The 22,425-nt window shown below is 44.3% G+C and overlaps 1 protein-coding gene across 1 annotated transcript in view; it reads left to right on the forward strand.

Moving 5' to 3' along the window:
- The window catches only part of G3BP2 (G3BP stress granule assembly factor 2), a 1,493,999-nt gene that overhangs the window by 678,539 nt on the left and 793,035 nt on the right, over positions 1-22,425 (forward strand). The gene's annotated exons all lie outside the window — the stretch shown is intronic.

The following is a 22,425-nucleotide window of genomic DNA, read 5'->3' on the forward strand; positions in this document are numbered from 1 at the left end:
TTACATGCTGATATTTTTGTATATATTCTTGTATATATTGTACATATTTTTGGTGCAGGTATTTTGGGCCTTGTCTTTTTAGGGTCTTCTGACATCTGGGGCAAGAAAAGACTGAGGATATGACGTCGGTCATGCGCATTAGTACCCTGACGTACTGACGTCAGTCTAATGCGCCCTGACCGACGTCAGCCATATACTCTGGTATTCGGGCCGACTGGATAGCGGACTACCCAATAGTAAGGACTGCAGCAATGGGATCCTCGAACATCTACATTTATGGTAGGTACAAAACTGTACTTTATCGAAGGTGAGACCACTGTCCACCTGTGTCCCTAAGTCTCTCATCAAACTTTCGGTGTTTAGTGTACTGCCACCTATATGGTAATTCACAGATACATGTTTTTTTCCCAAAGGGGATAACTACACATTTCTTGGCATTGAGCTTGAGCCCATGGCTCTGGCACCAAGCATCTGTTTCGTAAGGCCCTTTTGTAGAGTATCCATATCATTTGGAGATTCAATAATGGCTCCCAGTTTGCAGTCATCTGCAAACTTTGTTATCCAGAGTCCCTTAGTGTTGGCCTGTACTTCAGAGAAGTAGATGACAAACAAGAGCGGTCCCAGGACTGAACCCTGAGGTACTCCACTTGTCTGGAGCTGGATTTGGAGTCTGCTACTTTTACAGTGTGGGTTCTACCAGTAAGCCAGTTAGCAACCCATTGGGTGATGTAGGGATTAATGTCCAGCTTAGTAAGTTTATCTATGATTCCAGAGTGGGGGATGGTGTCAAAGGCCTTGGCAAGGTGTAGGTAGGTTGTGTGGACCACCTTACCCTTGTCCATGGCTCTGGAGACCGATTCGAAGAAGTCAATCAAGTTCAGGAGACAAGATCGGCCCTTCACAAACCCAAACTGGGTGGGGTCCAGTGTTTGAAGGTTGCCAATGTCTTTGTTTATAAGTTCCATGATAATACGCTCCATGGCCTTGCAGATAAGGCTTGTCAGGCTGATGGGACGGTAGTTTCCGGGATCCAAGGTGGATCCCCCCTTGTGGAGTGGGATAACTGTAGCTGTGCGCCACTCAGTGGGCACGAAACCTGAGGTGAGGCTATGATTAAACATGACACTTAGGTGAGGTGCCAGTTCATATTGTAGTTCATGTAGTACACAGCCCGGGATGTCGTCTGGTCCCATGGATGCTGTATTCTTAGCTTTGGAGAGTGCGTTTTTTACCTGTGTGGCCGTTATTACCGGAATTTGGCAATCTTCTGGTATTGAGATGGGCTATTTAGGGGGTGAGAGGGGGGTGAAGTTGGCACTGAATCGATCTGCCAGGATATTGGCAATATCCTTGGGATCAGTATATTTAATGCCATTCTGTTTTAGCTCAGAGCAGATCTGAACATTGCCATTTAGATTCTTAACATAGTTATAGAGTGCCTTGTTGTTGTCTTTGGAATCTTTGGCAATTTTATTTTCGTAACTAGCTTTGGAGGATTTTATGAGGGATCTCAGTTTCTTACAGCAGATGACAAGCCTAGTTTCTAAAGGAACACATCAATCTGAAGGAAATGGGAGCTCTTCTGCAACCAGTGCTTACCTTCTCCCGCCTAAAGAAACTAAGGAAAACGGATCACTCCTAGTGTTCTTGGACAACAACAAGTCATGTGATACACAAACAGGAAGGCACCAGGTCTTGCTAATTGTGCAGGTTAGCACAGGAGGAATGGAATTTATCAACTAGATGGATATCACGATCACAGTTACGTGTTCTCTCAAGACAAGTGTTTTAGCAGACTCCCTAAGCTAATCCTTGGAGGATCCCCCATGAATGGACCCTAAAGAGACAGTTCTTTAGGCCATCTGTCTTCAGTGGGACACTTTTCATACTTAGCATCACCAACCAACCATCGGTTCCCCCAGTTCTGTACCAGGGACCCTTGTCCCTCAGCCAGGAGGACAGATGTCTTCCCCTTCCAGTGAACAGGGAAGTTCCTCTGTGCTTTCCCAACACTACCTCTCCTTCCAAAAATTCTTCTAAAGGCACAAAAGGAAGCGGCAAATCTTTTACTGGGCCCCTTCTGGCCAAGACAACATTGGCTTCCCCTGCTGTTTCAGCTAACGGAGATTACAAGAAAATACCTCTGCAATTGGACGTGGTCACTCAAATAAAAAAAAAAAAAATGCTTCTCCACCCAAGTCTTTCCTTACTCAGCTGCACTCTGGATGATTTTAATCCCTCAGTGGCACATATTATGTGATGAGGTAGTTTAAAGTCCTGCAGGAAGCCAGGAGACCCACTACTAGATAATGTTTTGCAACTAAATGGAAAAGATTTTCGTATTGGTGCCACAAATGGTCAGCACTCACTCTTAAGACTGGTATCTGCTGTCCTACAGTATCTTTGCAAATTACTTCATTCAAGCTTTGCTTATGTCTGTCAAAGCTCACCTGTCAGTCATAAATACCTGGTTGCTTCTGAATCCCATTGCTTATAGGTTCATAGGTTCATACTAGGCTATCTGCCCTAGGGCATTTATAAGCCTAGCCAGAGTGTGTGTGGCTTTCACCACCCCTTAGGATGAGAATACTATACCCATTAGTTTGCTGTGCCTCTGTCCAGCAGTGATACAGAGATGATTCCCGGGGTAAACCTACGATCTCCCATCCACTCGTCAAGATTTCTCTTGAACAGAGTCAGTGAGGGGCTCTGCCTCACATGGACTGGGATTCTGTTCCATAGTGTAGGGAGTCTCTGGGTGATGAATCTGTCCCTCCAGCACGCCCTATTTATATCCGTGTTGAGGTTTAAGTCTCTTGCTCTCGTGGTTCTGGTGGATTTGGATTTTTTGAGGTGGAGCATGTCCATTAATTCCGGTTGGACATGGCCTTGTATGTCAGGCACAGATCACCTCTGAGCAGACGGTGGCGACTGAATAGAGCTGGAGTTTCTTCAGTCGGGCATCGTACGACATATGTTTGAGCCCCTTTATCCTTTTGGTGAGGAACTTTGGGGTTTTTCCAACTGCTGCAGGTGTCGGGTAAGGTACATTCCGAATGGGGCGTTGTACTCGATCATTGGTCTGATAAGTGAAGAGTACAGGGTACAATGACCTCTCCTGATCTGGATGTGAATCCCTTCATGATCAGGTGGGCAATGTAGAAGGTCTTCCTAACCACTTTGGCAATGTGAGTGTCAAAAGAGAGGTTACTGTCAACTTGGGTCCCCAGGTCCCTGATAACTTCTTCCGTGTTTAATGGATTACCACCTATGTGGTAATTAGGGGTTACCTTGTTTTTCCCAAAGGGTATGACTATACATTTTTGGCATTTAGCTTAAGGCCATGGCTCTGGCACCAGTTATCCATTTCTATGAGACCTTTCTGGAGGATGTCTGTGTCTGATGGAGTGTCAATTGTGGTGCCCAGTTTGCAGTCATCTACAAATTTTGTCAGCCACAATCCCCCTATGTTTGCCTGCACTTCAGAAAAATAAATGCCGAACAAGAGGGGGCCCAGGACTGAGCCCTGTGGGACACCGCTCGTGACCGGCTTAGAGTCTGACATGGCACCAGCAACTCTAACCCTGTGTGTTCTGTCCTTGAGCCAGTTTGCAACCCATCTTGTGACATATGGGTTTACATCTAAGCTGGTGAGCTTTTCTATGATGCCCGAGTGGGGTATTGTGTCGAACGCTTTTGCTAGGTCAAGGTAGGCTGTGTGAACTGCCTTACCCTCATCAATGGCCTTATGGCCAGAGTGGACCTCAAGCTTTTCCTGGGGGGGGGGAGTTCTCATCTTAACCTACCAAGGAAACCCATCTCTCACCCTTGGGATCTCAGTTTTGTGCTGGAAAAGCTTACCTGCATCCCTTTGAAAAAGCATCTTTTGTCACTTTAAAGTTTTGCACTTCAAAAACTGATCTACTCTTTGTTCTCTCCTCTTAGAGAATTTGAGCTGTAAGCTGTCATGACTATTCCACCTTTTTCCTCAAGGACAAAGTGACTCTGGCTAATCAGTCTTTTATGCCTAAAGTAGTGAACGAGTGGTTCTGCAAGCAGCTATTCACCTACCCACATTCTTTTCCAATCCCCCAAAAGGGGGGGGGGGGTAAGAATCCTGCTTTCTCTGGACATTCATAGACAACTGAGATTTTATATGGACAAAACTAAATCTTTCAGGAAGACTAACAGCTGTATGTATAGTTTATGGTCTGTTTGTTCAGATGGTCTCCAAACTATTGCAGCTTGCATCTCCAAGGCCATCTATAGTTAGCACTATGGTAAGACTTTGTTTTCCTGCTCAAAAGCTCCTTCCACTAGAGCAGCGGGGGGCTCCTCAAGGGCCTTTATCTTGGAAGCTGCTTCTTGGTCCTGTGTATACACCTTAACCAAATACTGCAAAATTGATGCTTCAGGTGTAGGGCTGCTTCTGCTAGGTCTATCCTATCTGGACTGCTGGACAGCTCAGTAGCCAACTCCCCTTCTCTCCACCCACTTGAGCTCTGGGAATCACCCATATGTCAGGTATACTGCAACAGTGATTCAGTCAGGTCTGCTCTGAGTTACAGCATAGTGGTATTAGATATACAGAACAAACTGATATTGCCAACATCCTGGCAGATAGGTTCAGTGTTAACTTTACCCCCCCTCACCCCTAAAGGGCCCATCTCTATATTGGAAAAATGCAAGGTTCCTGTAGTCACGGCTGCACAGGTAAAAATCCAAAGCCAAGAACACGGCATCCATGGGACCAGACAACATTCCGGGCTGTGTTCTACATGAACTACAGAATGAACTGGCACCCCACCTAAGTACCATGTTCAATCTTAGCCTCACCTCAGGCTTTGTGCCCACTGAATGGCGCACAGTGATGGTTGTCCCACTCCTCAAAGGGGGAGACACCACGGACCCTGGAAACTACCACCCCATTAGCCTGATGAGCCTGGTCTGCAAGGTTATGGACCTTCATCATGGAACTTATAGACAATGACATCGGTAATCTCCAGACTCTGGACCCCACCCAGTTCGGGTTTGTAACAGGCAGATCGTCTCCTAAACCTGATAGTCTTCTTTGAAGCGGTCACCAAAGATGTAGATGAGGGTAAGGTGGTTCACACAACCTATCTAGATCTCACTAAGGTTTTCAACACCATCCCCCACTCTGAAATTATAGATAAACTCACTAAACTAGGTATAAATACCTATGTCACAAGGTGGGTTGCCAACTGGCTCACTTATAGAACCCACACTGTGAAAGTGGCAGACTCCAAATCCGACTTCTGACCAGTGACAAGTGGAGTACCACATGGTTCAGTCCTGGGTCCTCTCCTGTTCGGTATCTACTTCGCTGAAGTACAGGCTAACACAGAAGGTCTTTGGCTAACGAGGTTCGCAGATGACTGCAAACTAGGAGCCAGCCATAATCGAACAGCCTACAAAAGGGCCTCACTCGAGACAGATGCCTGGTGTCAAAACCATGGTTTCAAGCTCAATGCCAAGAAGTGCACTGTTATCCCTTTTGGTAAAAATTCACTCTGTACCCATGAACTACCACATAGGTGGTGATCTACTTAACACCGAAAGTGTGATAAGAGACCTTGGGACGCAGGTGGACAGTAGTCTCTCCTTTGATAATCACATTGCCACAGTAGTCGGGAAAGCCTTCTACGTGGCACACCATATCACAAAAGGTTTCTCATCCAGGAAAAAGAGGTCATTGCTCCCCTCTACTCGTCACTCATTAGACCCATTATAGAATACAGTGCCCCTTTTGGTGTGTGCCTTACAAGACCTCTACAACAACTGGAAAGGCCGCAGAAATGCCTCAGAGGAATTACCAGCCTCAAGCAGATGCCCTACCCAGACTGTCTAAAAAAACCTCCAGCTTTACGCCGTTGCATATCGCCTACTCAGAGGCGATCTCTGCCTAGCATACAAAGAGCTATGTCAAACCCAGAGCTGTTGGACATGCTCCACTTAAAGAAATCCCAATCCCTCCGAGCTTGCACACTGTAGGGACCTAAACCTTGTCACCACAATAAACTGAACATGCTGGAGGGATAGATTCCTGTCCCATAGACTTATCATACTCTGGAACAAACTACCTATCTGTATCAAACAAAACTCCTCATTAGCACTCAAGAAAAGTCTTGATTGGATGGGGGAGAGGAAATTTACCCAAGGGATCACTTCTGTGGCTGTACTCGACAGGGGCACAAGAAAATATTCTTGGGTGGCAAAAGCCAGGGTACCTTTTTGGCTAGGCTTATATAGGCCCTAGGGCCAATAGCCTAGTACTTACCTGTGGACATAGTACAGTTGCATAAGAACTTACTGTAGCAGTAGATGTCCTGCTGATCACTGTTGCAGTATTCTTTCCCACCCTCCTGTCCCTATTCTCTGGCTTACTTCAACCTTCTCCCACTCTGCGTTAACCCGCACTCTGCTGCATGTGAACAGAGGAGTTTTCTTTCCTGTTTCAGCTACACCGCCTTCTAGCTGACTGTTTTTCCTCTCTCTGTAGCCTTCAGGCCACTGGCTTGGTGATGGTCTGAGGTTAATGTTTATATATCTGTTCATATAATAAACTCCTGTGCTAGACGTAAAAACCTGTGGAAGGTAAAGCTTTGGCATCAGCAGTTACTACCAATGTGGCAGGTTCTTACACAAATGTACTTTACTTTTCTGGCAAGAATCTTAGTGAGAGGCTCATTATTTTCAGGAAGATTTTTATAAAGGCATGAAACCTAGGTATGAGTGAACAGTTGCGCAGCTTTCTATTAAAGCTTCACATCTGACAAGGCACTGATGTGATTGATCAGTTGAACTTGAGTATGTTACCACCTGTCTTTTAGTAATGCCATAATTTAAGTTTCCCTGTTACTGTAGAATAGCAGAATAATTTTAAAGGATGTTTACCATTAACTTGTTGAGGCAGGCATCCTGATTAGTTAGAGACAAATATGCCCAAGTACACAAACATTTCAAGGAGCAACGTGCCATACCCCCCCCCCCCCAACCAGGTTGGCTACAAAACCTGACAACCCACCTCCAGTCATGTTGGGTAACTACAGAACATAGATAGCTTCCTGTTCATTTGATAACAATTACTGCAAGTCACTTCCCAAAATGACTGAAATAAGTCCGAGTAGAATTTGTTTTGTTTTGCAAGGAACAGCTTCTTCTTTCTACATCTTCATTACATATAATTGCTGTACCTTTGAGGAATGAATATTCCAAGGTATGGTGGTTTTGAATTTATGTAAAGCCAGTGTTCACATATTGACTGTTGCTAATTGTAACGCTGTAGTTACAAGTTTTGTAATGTCAAGATCATGCCAAGTTATTGACAGCTAACATCATTTAGCCGTTTTGCTATTTTGACACCACTCCACAAAAATAATACTGGTCCATCTTCTTAGCAGTAGTTGAGCATTATGGGTGAAGACTGTACAGTGGTAGAAAGCATTCGCTTTTGTCCATAATACTTGACTACACACAATGTGCACTCCAAAAACTTATTGAAACTATCTTGTCACTTACTTACAACCAGTAATGTCATTTCCTATCCTTCCAGCAGAAGCAGGGCAATTTGCTACTTACCTGTAACAAATATTTCAGTTTTATCAAAACTAGATGTGAAACAGATGCTAGTATTAATTGTAGTTTGTCTGCAGCCATACAGCGATGATAAATTTTATTTTGTAGAAGGGTGTCTCTCCTGTCTGGATTTAAGTCCATGGTCACCAGTAGGGGAATAGTAGACTGGAAATTGCACATACTGTGAATGAAAAAAGCACTTCTGGCATGGCATGTGATGTCTGCCTGATAGTGTGATATTTGCTCCAGTCCCACTGAGTGACTAATATGTGCCTTCCCTGTTAGTATAACGCACAACTTTTTGCAAAATTGAGCAGATAAACTTAGGCTGTGTGCCAAAGTGATGATCTAGGAAAATGACTGGCAAAAAAGGAACTTTGTAAAAAGTCTCCCAGTGTATCTGTTTTAATCTGCTGAAGCAATGGCTACAGAACAGTCATTCCGACCTCCTTGAGGAAAATGTATCACTGCACCTGATTTTAAAGGAAGTAAAGGAGACTAATAAGGTGATCCATAACCTGGACAACATAGGTGTGTACTAGGCTTAATGGCCCTGGAGCCTTTACAAGCCTAGCCCTTAGGATTACCCTAGCATTGTGCCACCCGACCTTAGTTCTTAGTTCCTCTGTCGAGTAGAGCCACTGGAGTGATCCCTGGGGTGAATTTTCTATAATCCCCAGGGATGTTCTTTGTGTTTCACTGTTGCAGTTATTACATTTGGGATATCTGCTTGCAGGTAGCCCTCAGTCGGTCTGATTAACAAAGTCTTGGGTCCTGCATGGGTTGCTGTCCCTTCTTCCATGATGTCAGGTTGTCAGGGGTATAAAACATGCAGCCGACGCCATTAACATCAGTCTTTCTTGCCGTGCAGTACCCGAAGCAGAAGCAGTTCACAAGTGCCGGTCGGCAGACTCCTGAAATTTTCATTTTCGAGTTTCAGAACTGAAGTCTTCAACTAAAGCCAAGTACCCTGTTGGGGAAACTTTTTCTTGCTCCTTACTGATGTCAGTAAAAGTTAATTGCATTACTTGTGGAAAAGCAAATATCTCAAAGATTTTCATTCGTTCTGTATTCCTTACCTAGGCCCTGACCACGACGTAGCTTGCTGTCGGTTTTGTGGTTTATTTAATTAGCGCATTATCCATCAGTATATTTTCGCCTCTAAATATTTCAGTTCTCAGTTTAATTATCCAGAAATGTCATCAGTTAGCCATCCGACTACCGGGATTCCAAAAAAATGTAAAGACAGAGACAGGCCGCAGAGGTCCAAAACTGCCAACGACGCTTCTAAGCCAGTCGCCAGTTCGTTGGTACTCAGTGAGGTGCTTTTGCAGCCCCTGATACCCACTACCTGTGATTCTCTGGCCTTTACTGAGACCCATTCGGAGTCCGGTATGCCGCGAGATGCTTCAACTATGGAACCCGCGGATGTCTCTACCTTGGATGGGTCTGGAGCCGCTGTGCAGGCACCGGCTTCTGAGGGTGTATTCAGGCCTACGGACTTGCATATTAAACAGATGCCTCCTTCTTCACTTAGGCCTGACTCTCGAACAATGACAAAAAAGCCAATGCTCAGGCTTCTAGGCCTAAAAACAAATAAGAATGGCTGAAGATCTAATAACTTTAATCAGGGGTAGCCAACCCCCCCCTTCTAAGAGGCCTAGGACTGAAGATATTTATGAATATTCTGACCAGGATTCTGTTTTTTCTGATTCCTCTGTTGATCTGGATTTGCCCTTATCTACTTATGAGGATTCTGATGCAAAGGGCTCTCTTCCCTTTGCTTCCCCTCCAGAGGAATTTTCTTTTTGTGAAACCTTACATACTCTAAGGGAGCATTTCCACTGGGAAAGCCAGGATTTTTCTGATTCAAAAAAGAGGCTCAGGGATTTCTTACTCCTGCCTTAGCATAGGCCTTTAGCTATCCCTCCTGTACTAGACATTGTTGATGATTCTTTTTCGGAATCTAGCTTGGCCCCTGTTTCCTTGCCTCCTACTCCCAGAAAACCTGACAGATACTACAGGGTCCCGGAGTCACACAAGTTACTCTTTAAAAATCCTGTTGCGGATCCAGAGACTATTTCTCAGGGGCCCAAGGGCATTAAGGCCTCTACTGCTAAAAATCATATCCCTTCTGATAGAGACTCCAGGGCACTGGATAGATGGGGTAAGACTGTTTACACTTATGCAACCTTGGCCATTAGGGCTTTAAACTGCCAGTTTCATATGTTAAAGTATCCGCAACATGTTATTGGATTGCTTAAACAGAAAATGATGTTGATTCCTGATTGTGTGGAAAATAATTACAGGATTTAATGCATTCTGCTGAACAGGTTGGAATACATGCTTTGCAATGTGGTTTTGATTCATTAGAGGCCTCTTGCAGGGCTGCTGTTACTGGGTTTGTGCTCAGAAGGCATACTTTGCTTAAGGAGCAATCTTTACCTGATCATGTTAAAGCTATGTTAAGTCGGATGCTCCCTTAAATCAGGACCGCCTGTTTGGCACCAAGGCTGAGGAAGTTCTTAAAAAGATATTCTCTGTTTAACTGAAACCTGGTTAAAACCCTTTACTAAAGACACTGAAATCATACCTCCAGGTTACAATATCTTGAGACTCGACCGCAATGGTAAAAAAGGCGGAGGAGTAGCATTACTATTCAAAACTGAACTAAAATTAACATTAGTACCCTATGATAAACTTGGATTTACTAAAACTGAACTTCTTATCTCAAAGCTGCAACTAAACCCCAAAAAATCTATCTATTATCTGTATATATCTACCTCCTGGAAATAACTCCACTACCTTAGAAAATATCCTCAGTTGGGCCAAATCCACCTACCCACAAGAAACCATAATACTAGGAGACCTCAACCTTGACTGGTCCTCAATAACCACTAACAACCCAGCATCTCATATTAATCTCCATGGCTTTACTCAGACAATAAACACCTCTACTAGGATTAACAAACCTAATAACAAAGAAAGTATTCTTGATTGGATTTTGGTAAACAAACCTCTAGTAAAATATCAGTCTGGAACGCTACCTGATGACATTAGTGACCACAACCTAACCTATATTATAAGACAAAAGAATGCCTGTACCTATTCTCCTATATATAGGACCCTACGTGACCTCAAATGTTTTAATCCTACCCAATTTAAAACTGAACTAAAGGCCTGTAACTGGAACCCACTAAAAACACTTCCTCTTCAAGAAGCTGTTAATTACTTTAACACCACATTCCTAACAATCCTAGATAATCATGCACCAAAACGTTCTATCAGAATTAAATCTAAGCCAGCCCCCTGGCTATCTAAAGATACTAGACAAAAAATGTCACTTAGAAACAAATCTTGGTTAAAATGGCGAACTAGCAAATCTCCCATAGACCAACAGACTTTCAGGCACCTGAGAAACAGTACCAAAAAAGCTATCCTCTCTGACAAAAGGAGCTATTATAGCAATCTTCAGCAAGTGAATCACAATAACCCTCAAAAATTCTGGTCAACCCTAAACAGACTTCTTCACCCTGGACAGACTACCACTCCCTCCCCTTCTGGGTCTGAAAGAATTTCTTCCCTTGATACTGCCAATACTTTCAACTCATTCTTCATTGATACTATTAATTCCTTGGCCTCCCATCTCTCCAGTGACAATACTAGCATCCTTGACCATGCATCCTCCAAACTACCAACCTTTAGGCTACAACCCATCTCCACTACCTTTATACAGAGATGTATTCTCAAACTTAAACCATGTACCCCCTCAGCTGACCAGCTTCCTTCTGAATTCCTTCAAAAAGCAGCCTCTGAAATCGCTTATCCCATATCCATTCTTATTAATAGAACCATAAATGAAGAAACCATACCTGATATCTGGAAAATCTCTCACATCATACCCTTACATAAAGGAGGTAACTCCTTTGAATATTCTAACTACAGGCCCATAGCCCTATTGTCCCCACTCGCAAAAATAATGGAAAAATGTGTTCACCATCAGTTAATGAATCACCTAATACAAAATAACATTCTTACAAACTGTCAACATGGCTTTAGGCCCTATCATAGCACAACTACTGCTCTGCTCTCCTTTACAGACTTTATTAACAAAAATCGCAACAATAATATCCTGTCTTCCGCTCTCTTTATTGACCTGTCCAAAGCCTTCGACATGGTTAACCACTCTCTCCTATTAAAAATTCTCGAATCTATTTCCTTAGAAGCTAAGGCTATCCACTGGTTTAGTTCCTATCTCACTAACAGGAAACAGGCCGTCCTCTGGGATAACAAACTCTCATCTCTTCTACCAATTTCACTTGGGGTCCCCCAAGGCTCTATTCTTGGACCTCTTCTTTTCTCCCTCTTTATAAATGACTTACAAGTAGCTATTCCCCAGGCTACATGCATTCAATATGCCGACGACTCCACACTTATTTGCTCTGCTAAATCCATTTCTGAACTTCAAACTAATACTCAAGCTGTATTTTCCAAAGTCGAAACTTGGTTCCTAAAACGTTGCCTACTCCTAAACGCAAAAAAGACCAAACTCCTACTCTTTAAGCCTACTACCAGATCCCCTACATTTGACTTCACTATCTTGTCTAATAATGGAACCATTATATCACCTGACTCTACTACTAAACTGCTAGGTGTCACGATTGACAATAATCTTTCCTTCGACTGTCATATCAACAATACCATTAAATCTGTAAACAGGAAACTTGGCTCTCTATATAGAATCAAAACTTTTTTAACCTTCCCAGCAAAAGTTAATCTTGCCCACTCACATCTTATTTCCACTCTTTTCTATGCCTCACCAATCTATACTAATCTCAAGAAAAACAATCTCTCTAAACTGTCTACCACTTACAATAACATAGCTAGATTTGTTACTGGGAAGCAATTCAGAACCCACCACTGTCTGAATCTGCAACAACTTAACTGGCTTGAACTGACAAACATGTTGCTTCTATCCCAACTTATGTTTGTCCAAAGAGCTTTTTACCAACCTCTTAATACACCTGTTCTTTCTAACCTCTTAACCCCCTACTTGAACCTGAACTCACTCCGCTCTTCAAGCAAACTGGTAGTTACCTTAACCAAATCTAATAACCTTGCTGGTGATTCCCTTTTCTCGAATACCATTGGGAAACTCTGGAATAAACTTCCTTCCGAACTTACTTCAATTGCATCTACTGATGTCCTTCAAGAATGCAACTGCAGTCATAACATGTGGGTTGTCCTGCCTCGGGCAGCCCTCGGTCGGCCGGATTCCAAAGTCTGGGTCCGACGTCGGCTGATGTCGCATTTCTCTCCGACGTCAGAGCGGCTGGAGTACATAAGCATCAGCCGACGCCATTTTCTCCAGTCTTTCTTGCTGCGCGGTGCCCGAAGCAGAAGCAGTTCGCAAGTGCCGGTCGGTCAGCTCCTGAATTCTACGATACCGAAGTCATCAAAAAAGCTAAGTACCCCGTTGGGGACCTTTTCTTGCCTCAGCCGATGTCAGAAATTACTGAAAAAGTTAACAATTAACTTTTTTGTGGTAAACAAATACCTCATAAGGATTTCCACTCTTACTGCCTCCCTTGCCTTGGCCCAGACCACGACGTCTCGGCCTGTGTAGCCTGTGCTCGCTTCAACAAGCGCACTCTCAGGCGCCGGGCGGAGTTCGCTGAAGATTTTTTCGGCGATAAATTTGCTTACACCATGCCGTCGGATCTTCCGACATCGCAAACTCCCAAAAAGCGAAAAGACCGGGACCGACATCCTCGGCCCGCGTCTACCACCGACTCCACGCCAAAACCTAGCGCGAGTGCTCCGGTTCCCTCTGAGACGGTCTCTCCACCGCTCCGAACCGAAGACACCGCATTACCGACGACTCCGATTCCAGACATTACTCCGACGCCAGTTATAGACTTTCCTCCGGATACCGAAACAGAGGAAATGCCCGAAACCATTGCTGTAGACAAGGTCACTCCTGCACGTGGAGCTGCCAGGCCTCCTATGGCCATGTCTATTAAGGCCTATACTAGGGCTAAGGCAGCCAGCAAAACAAAGCATATTACTTCTAAATCCTTACCTCAGCCGACTCCGGAGACACAAATTATGTGTATGGCTGCTGATTTAATTTCCATGATTAGAGGTTCACAGGCCCATCCTGAGAGAGCATCCCAGCCTCCTCCTGATAAAAGGCCCCGGGTTGAACCCTCTGACCCTACTCCTTCAGATGAAGACTCTGAGGGCTCTGTCCACTCTGATAGCCAGGAAGAGCTCTTCCAGACCTATGAGGACTCGGATGCAGAAGATTCCATCCCTTCGGCCTCCCCTCCTGAGGATATTTCTTTTGGGGAAGTTCTGCACACCATGAGGGAACATTTCAAGTGGCAGGGTCAGGAATATTCTGATTCTAGGAAACGCCTTAGGACTTTCCTTAAGAAGCCTCAGCACAGGCCCTTAGCTATTCCTCCTGTACTTGATGTTCTGGATGATTTGTATTCTGACTAGTGCTACCCCTGATTCTCTTCCTCCTGCTCCAGCCAAGCCAGACAGGTATTACAGGGTCCCAGAAACTCATTCCCATTTATTCAGGGCCCATACTGCTGATCTGGAAACTATTTCACAGGGGCCTAAAGGAGTTTCAGCCTCCACCTCAAAAAATCCTTTGCCCTCCAACAGGGAAGCAAGGTCATTAGAGAGATGGGGCAAAAGGTTTACACATCCACTACCTTATCTATGAGAGCTTTAAATTGCCTTTTTCATATATTACAATATCAGGATTATCTCTTAGAAGATTTACAAAAAACATTAGCTTCTCCTGATCCTTTAGACAGGAAGACTTTGCAGGAAGCTGTACATAACACTCAGCAAGTAAGCAATCACTTCCTGCAGTGTGGATATGATGCACTGGAAGCTTCATGTAGGGCAGCTATGACAGGGGCAGTGATTCGTAGACATGCTTGGTTAAAAGATCAACCTCTACCAGATCATGTAAAAGCAAAACTTCTGGATGCACCTTTGGAAAAGAACAAGCTTTTTGGTGCAAATGCTAAGGATGTGTGAAAGACCATCGAAGAAAAAGCAAAATCAGTTCAGACTGTGAAAGATTTCCTCCAGGTTCAACCCCCCAGATTCAGTAGGAATTGGCCTTCAAAAAACTGGTCCTTTCCTAATCCAGAAAAGTTTCAAAGGGATAAGAACAGACGTGGCCGAGGAAGAGGCCAATACAGAGGCCCTTACAGGGGACGACAATGGCAGCCAGGAAACCAAAGAAGTGACGCAGGGGTTTCACCTGCCCAACAACCACAAACTCAATGACTTTCCTCTACTACCGCCTACCAGGGAACAACTAGAAGCTCCCTTGGGTGGGAAATTATCTCTGCTTGCAGAAAACTGGTACAGACTGACAAAGGACAAATGGATTTTGAACATTATAGACCAAGGGTACAGGTTTCATTTTCATACATTACCAAGAAAACAAGGCATGCCAAACCTACCACAAAATCAAAGGGCAGAGGCTATCAAGCAAATCACTCTGCTGACTCGAATGAAAGCAATAGAAAGAGTTCCACAACAAGAACAAGAACAGGGGTTTTACTCAAGACTGTTCCTTGTTCCAAGAAAAGAATCTCAATGGAGACCAATACTGGACTTGTCCGCATTAAACACCTTTCTCATAGTACCAAAGTTCAAAATGCTGACTCTACAGCAACTCCTTCCCATGCTGGGCAAGGAGTCGTGGCTGATTACTCTGGATCTCAAGGAGGCATACCTGCATGTCCCTATCAGACACAGCTGCAGAAGATACCTCAGATTTCTTGCAGGGCCAGAGCATTATCAATTCTCAGCATTGCCATTTGGCTTATCTACTGCCCAGAGTATTTACAAAATGCCTGGCTTCAGTAATTGCTCATTGCAGGCTCCAGGGTATACAAATTTACCCATACCTGGATGACTGCCTCATACAAGCGGACGACAAATTGATGTTGACAAAAAACCTGGATTATGTCATACGATTACTTCAAGCTCTGGGATACACAGTCAACTTCCAAAAGTCAAGACTGCAGCCATCCCAGCAAATAATCTTCTTAGGAGCCAAACTAGACACAGCCTCTCAGATGGCTTACCTGACAGAAGACAAGCAAGAGACGTTAACTCATTACTTCAAAGGTTTAGCAAAACTCACCCAGATGACTGCAAGGAGATTCCTACAGGCCCTGGGTTACATGGCATCCTGCATTCTACTGGTTCCATTAGCAAAACTACACATGAGAAAGCTTCAGTGGTACCTAAAAAGCATTTGGTGTCAACACAGCAACAACTTGGAGACAATCATACCACTCATTCCATGCCTACAAAAGGAATTCCTATGGTGGGCCTCAGTGAGCCAGGAAAACACAGATATGTCATTCAAAAAACCACAGATAACACAGACCATGACTACAGACGCCTCAGACCTTGGATGGGGGGCGCACATGGAAGGCAGGTGTATACAAGGACAATGGTCTCCAAAGGAAACACATCTGCATATAAACCAAAAGGAAATGCTGGCAGTAATGCATGCCATCGAGGCTTTTCAACACCAACTCCAGCAAGGCCATTTAATGATACGGACAGACAACACCACTGTGATGTGGTACATAAACAAGCAGGGGGGCACCCACTCTTAGCCCCTTTGCAGACTGACAGTGCAGCTTTGGGAGAAATCACTGAGCCTAAACATCCAGTTACAATCCCAGTTTGTTCCAGGAAAAGACAATGTGTTGGCGGACAGCCTAAGCAGGAATTTCACAGATCCACACGAGTGGAGGTTACATCCGAAGGCCTTCAGACAACTCACTTCGACATGGGGCAAGCCAGAAGTGGACCTATTTGCCTCTCACCTCAACCATCTTCTACCAAAATTTTGCACAAGGACATACCATCCAAAAGCTTGGAAAATAGATGCCCTCTCATTCAACTGGAACTCCCTAGCAATCTATGCATTCCCACCTCTGCCACGGATGACCTCAGTATTACTCAAGATCAAAGCAGAGAAGCCCAAGGGAATCATAATAGCTTCAGATTGGCCAAGACAACACTGGTACCCACTACTACGGAGCTTATGTCACACCAGGAGGTGGGCCCTCCCTCAGTGGCCTCTACTTTTGACTCAACACAATTTCGAAACACTGCATCCAAACCTTCCGACACTGCAGCTAACAGCCTGGGAGATCCCATAAATAACTACAGCTTATCTCTCTCCAAGGAAGTTCAGCAGATACTAACAGAGGCTCGAAGACCATCCACCAGAAAGGTTTACTTAGCAAAGTGGAAAAGATTCAGCAATTGGAATACCAGCAAGGGACATGATGCATCATTGCTGAACATCCCACTTATCTTGGAATATTTGGCAGATATGTTAAAGAACGGCCTCTCATATTCTTCCATAAAGATACATGCATCTGCTATTTCAGCTAGATACAACACTGATCCTCCTGTTTTCTCTCACCCCTTACTAAGACAATTCCTCAGGGGGAATCAAGAACATTAAGCCACCAAGAAAGGCCCCAGTGCCAGCCTGGGACCTCAATTTTGTCATAGAAAAACTGACTCTACCTCCTTTTGAGCCAGCAGCTTCAGTTGACTTGCAATTTCTCTCATGGAAGACAGCTTTCCTGTTGGCAGTTACCTCAGCAAGAAGGGTTTCGGAGCTACAGGCCCTAATGGCAATACCACCCTTTGTTATTTTCCACAGAGACAGGGTTTCATTAAGGACCAACCCTACTTTTATGCCAAAGGTGGTATCTAGGGTTTCTCTAAATCAAGCCATTCATCTGCCTGCTTCCTTCCCCAATCCTGAGAATAAGGGAGAAAGACTTTTGCATACCTTGGACATTCACAGACAACTTCGATACTACCTGGACAGAACCAAGTCCAGTAGGAAGTCTGAACAACTTTTTGTAGCTTACGCCCCTGCAGTCCAAGGAAAAGCAATTTCAAAACAGACTGTTTCTAAATGGATTTGACATTGCATCAGATTCTGTTATTCCTTTCATGGAAAGACTGTTCCAGCCAATGTCAGACCACATTCCACCAGAGCTACAGCATTTTTAAGAGGGGTGCCTACCAAGGACATTCTAGAAGCTGCTACATGGAGCTCCGTGCATACATTCTCCAAACACTACAATCTCCCTCTATATTCCAGATCCAGAGCAGGCTTTGCTTCGGCAGTCCTGCAGGGTTTGATTGCCACACCATCTCTTTCGTAGTGCATACCTCCTCCCCCAGCTAAGCTATGGTATTCTACCCACATGTTATGACTGCAGTTGCATTCTTGAAGGACATAGTACAGTTTTGTACCTACCATAAATGTAGATGTCCGATAGACATGCAACTGTAGTCAGATTTTCCCTCCCTCCATACCCCTCTATGCCTAGAGTCCACTCCTATCCCTGTTACTCTTAGCTGGGGATATCTGTTATGGTGTATTTGTTTTATTGCTCTTTTATTTGTTTGGAATCCTGTTTTTGTCTTCCAATTTGATTACAGCCTTCCTTGGAGGGCACCTGGCATCTGGGGCAAGAAACACTGAAGAAAATGGCGTCGGCTGATGCTTATGTACTCCAGCCGCTCTGACGGAGAGAAATGCGACATCAGCCGACGTCGGACCCAGACTTTGGAATCCGGCCGACCGAGGGCTGCCTGAGGCAGGACAACCCACATGTTATGACTGCAGTTGCATGTCTATCGGACATCTACATTTATGGTAGGCACAAAACTGTACTTTCTGTTTAAACAAAAACTCAGAGTCTACCTTAAAAACCACTGGATATGTTCCTGCTCTAAGCCTGATTAAATTTTTTTTTTGTTTTTCTCCTCCTCATGGCTATTGTCTATCTTTTCTGACAGTACATATCTCTTTAAATCTGTACTTTCTTTCAATTAATGTTCTCTCTTTTCCTTGGTTTTATGCTTTCTCTCAGTGGTTCTAAAGATGAAATAATGTTTAATATGTTGTTTAATACCTTTACTCTGTGATTAATTATCTTGTCTTGGAGTTAAAGTCCTACTAGATTTTAATCTGCTATTATGATTTTTTTTTGCTATGTTGTATCTGTCTTGTCTAGATGTGGAGCTTTTCTCCCCGGGCCTCTGCTGAAAATGGAAATATATCCAGTTAGACTAGCCCGGTTAACAAATGTAAAATAAAAAATAAATAAATAAATAAATAAATCTATGCAAACTGTTAAAGATTTCTTACAAGTTCAGCCTCCTAGATTTAGTAGGCACTGGTCCTCTAAAAATTGGTCCTTTCCAGGTCTTCTCAAGCCCAAACCCAGACAGCGAGAACCCCAAGTTTCAGTCCCAGGGGACACACACAACTAAGCAGTGGGGGGGGGCCTCCACTTCCAAATCTGGGAGTAATAAGACTTCCCCCCACTCCCATCCCCATGGTAAACTGTCTCAATGACTTCCTTTTAAAATTCCCAAGCACTTCTCAACTGACTGCCCTTTTGGGGGGAAAGATTGCTCTTCATGCAAAGATCTGGGAGCTCATTATCCAGGACAAATAGGTTTTAAATAGTGTCCCAGGGATACAGATTTCACTTCCACAGGTTGCCAACACCAAACGGGTGGCCGGACCTACCCCCAAACCAGTGGGCAGAGGCCCTAAGACAAGTACTTTCTCTCTTAAGCATGGGGGCTATTCAGTTGGTACCAGAAGAGGAAAAGGGACAAGGTTTCTACTCAAGACTTTTCCTGATACCCAGAAAAGACCATTCATGGCATCCTATCCTGGACCTGTCTACTCTAAACACCTTTTTGGAGCTTCCAAAATTCAAGATGCTGACTCTTCACCAGTTACTTCCTATGCTAGGCAAAGACGCCTGGTTGGCAACACTAGATTTAAAAGAAGCATACCTACACATCCCAATCAGGGAATCTTGCAGAAGATACCTTCGCTTCAAAGCAGGCTACACACACTTTCAGTGGTCTGCATTGCCCTTTGGCTCATCAACTGCACCCAGGGTATTCACAAAGTGCCTAGCTCCAGTTATTGCATTTTGCAGGCAAAGAAATATTCAGATATATCTATACCTGGACAGTTGTGTAATTCAGGCCGAGAGCCAGGACATACGTTTGAATCATCTGGCCTTTGTACAAAGGGTTCTAACCTGTCTGGGGTACACCATAAACGAAAAGAAGTCTCACCTGGTACCCTGTCAACAAATTATATTCCTGGGAGCAAGCTTGAATACAACTTCCTAGATGGCTTACCTCACGCCAGCGAAACAAATTCATTTGACAACCTACTTCAAACAATTGACCACAAAAACCCTGCTATCTGCAAGACAAATACTGCAAGCCTTGGGGTTCATGGCCTCCTGCATTCTTCTAATTCCATATGCAAGACTGCATATGAGGAAACTGCAGTGGTATCTAAAAAGCCTATGGTGTCAACATTCCCAGGATCTAGAAGCAATAATTCCTATCATACCATGCCTACGCCTAGAGTTCATTTGGTGGGCAGAGGCCTGCCACCAAAACAAGGAACAACCTTTTACACTACCCCTGCTGCCCAAACCCTAACAGATGCATCAGACTATGCATGGGGGGGGGGGGAGCTCACCTGGCAGGGAAGTGCATTCAGGGCAAATGGAACCCAAGTCAAATGCACCTGCATATCAGTCAAAGAAATGTTAGCTGTACAGAATGCTCTGACAGCCTTCAAGGGCCACATTCTTCCAGGACACCTAATGGTAAAGACTGACAGCACCACTGTTATGTGGTACATAAACAAGCAGGGGGGTACACGTTCTTACTCCCTCTGCAGACTAGTGATGGTATTGTGGAACACAGCCTTGAGCTACCAAGTGCACCTACAAGCTCAATTCCTGCCAGGAAAATTAAATACACTGGCAGACGGACTAAGCAGAAACCTCATGGACCCACACGAGTGGAAACTGGAACCAAGGATTTTCAATATGTTGAGAAGCAAATGGGGGGAGCCCAGATAAAGACCTATTTGCTTCTCCCCAGAACTACCAATTGGACAAATTTTGCACAAGGACTCCCCACAAACAAGCCTGGAAAGTAGATGCTCTGTCCTTCAGCTGGAAAAACCTATCTGTCTATGCCTTCCCCCCTCTGCCTCTGCTCTCCAAAGTACTACTAAAAATCAAACCGGACAAACCAAGGATGATTTTTGATTGCTCCAGACTGGCCACGCCAACACTAGTAGCCCCTCCTGCGCAACACTAGTACCTTCTCCTGCGCAGTGTGTCATGGTTATCCCCATGGCACCTGCTTCCGACTCCTTTCCTGTTGTCCCAGCAGGAGAACCAGATTCTGCACCCTCAACTTGTAACACTGAACCTTGCAGCCTGGCTAATTACCTAATCTCTCCTTTACCATCCCTCAGTAAACCTGTGATGGATATCATTTTAGAGGCAAGGAGGCCTAGTACTAGAAAATCTTATGCTGAAAAATGGAAAAGATTCTGTGCCTGGAACCAGTCTCAAGGGATGAGCACAGCAGCGCCCAGTTTACCTCAAATTTTACAATACTTAACTGAGATGCTTCACAAGGGCCTATCTTTTTCCTCTATTAAAATCCACACCTCAGCCATTTCAGCTCATTATAACACAGAACCTCCCCTCTTCTCTCATCCACTGCTCGAGCAGTTCCTCAGAGGGGCCAAAAATTTGAGACCACCCAGGAGAGCTCCAACCCCTGCCTGAGACCTTAACTTTGTTTTGGAGAAACTCACTCTACCACCTTTCGAGCCAGCTGCTACTGCAGACTTTAAATTTCTTTCTTGGAAAACAGCTTTCCTTTTAGCAATCACATCAGCTAGAAGGGTATCTGAATTACAGGCCCTAATGGCAGTGGAGCCTTTCATCATCTTTCATGCGGACAGGGTGTCCCTCAGAACCAGTCCATCCTTCATGCCCAAGGTGGTATCCAGTGTGGCTTTTAATCAGTCCATTAATTTGCCAACCTTCTTTCCCAATCCACAGAACAAAGGGGAACTGATACTGCATTCCTTAGATGTCCACAGACAACTTAGATTCTACTTGGACAAGACTAAACCTCTTACGAAATCTGAACAACTGCTGGTGGCATTTGCTGCAGGGGCAAGAAGTTAAGGCTATTTCAAAGCAAACCATTTCTAAATGGATAGGCCATTGCATTCATTTCTGCTATAAGCACCATGGAAAACCCAAGGGGATCAGACCTCACTCCACCAGGGCTGCATCTACCTCTACAGCCTTTCTCAGAGGCGTCCCTACCAGGGACATCCTAGAAGCTGCTACCTGGAGTTCTGTACATACTTTCACCAAGCATTATCATTTGCCAATTTTCTCTAAATCCAGAGCTGGCTTTGCCCCTGCAGTCTTGCAGGGCCTTATAGCTGGACCTAATGCTATTTAAATTCCTCCTCCCAACCATAGCTTTGGGAATGTACCCAAATGTAATGACTGCAAAAGTGAAACACTAAGAATATAGTACAGTTGTGTACACTTACCATAAATGAGTGCATTCACTGTTGCAGTCCTGGTTACCCTCCAGCCCCCTAACTTCTTTTGGTTATACCTCTACTTTCCTTTACTTATACTTAAAAGCTTTTTGTTGTATTTGCTTTATTGTTGGTGGTATGTCATTGTACTTTTATATTTAATTACTTCCCATTTGGGGGGCACCTGTCATCTGGGGCAAGAAAAATTTATGTAATGGCATCGGCTGCATGTTTTATACCCCTGACGACCTGACGTCATGGAAGAAGGGACAGTAACCGATGCAGGGCCCAAGACTTTGTTAATCAGGCCGACTGAGGGCTAC

The sequence above is a fragment of the Protopterus annectens genome, chromosome 2.part0 (genome assembly GCF_019279795.1).
Source record: "Protopterus annectens isolate FY-2018-M chromosome 2.part0, PAN1.0, whole genome shotgun sequence".
Classification (NCBI taxonomy): domain Eukaryota; kingdom Metazoa; phylum Chordata; order Ceratodontiformes; family Protopteridae; genus Protopterus; species Protopterus annectens.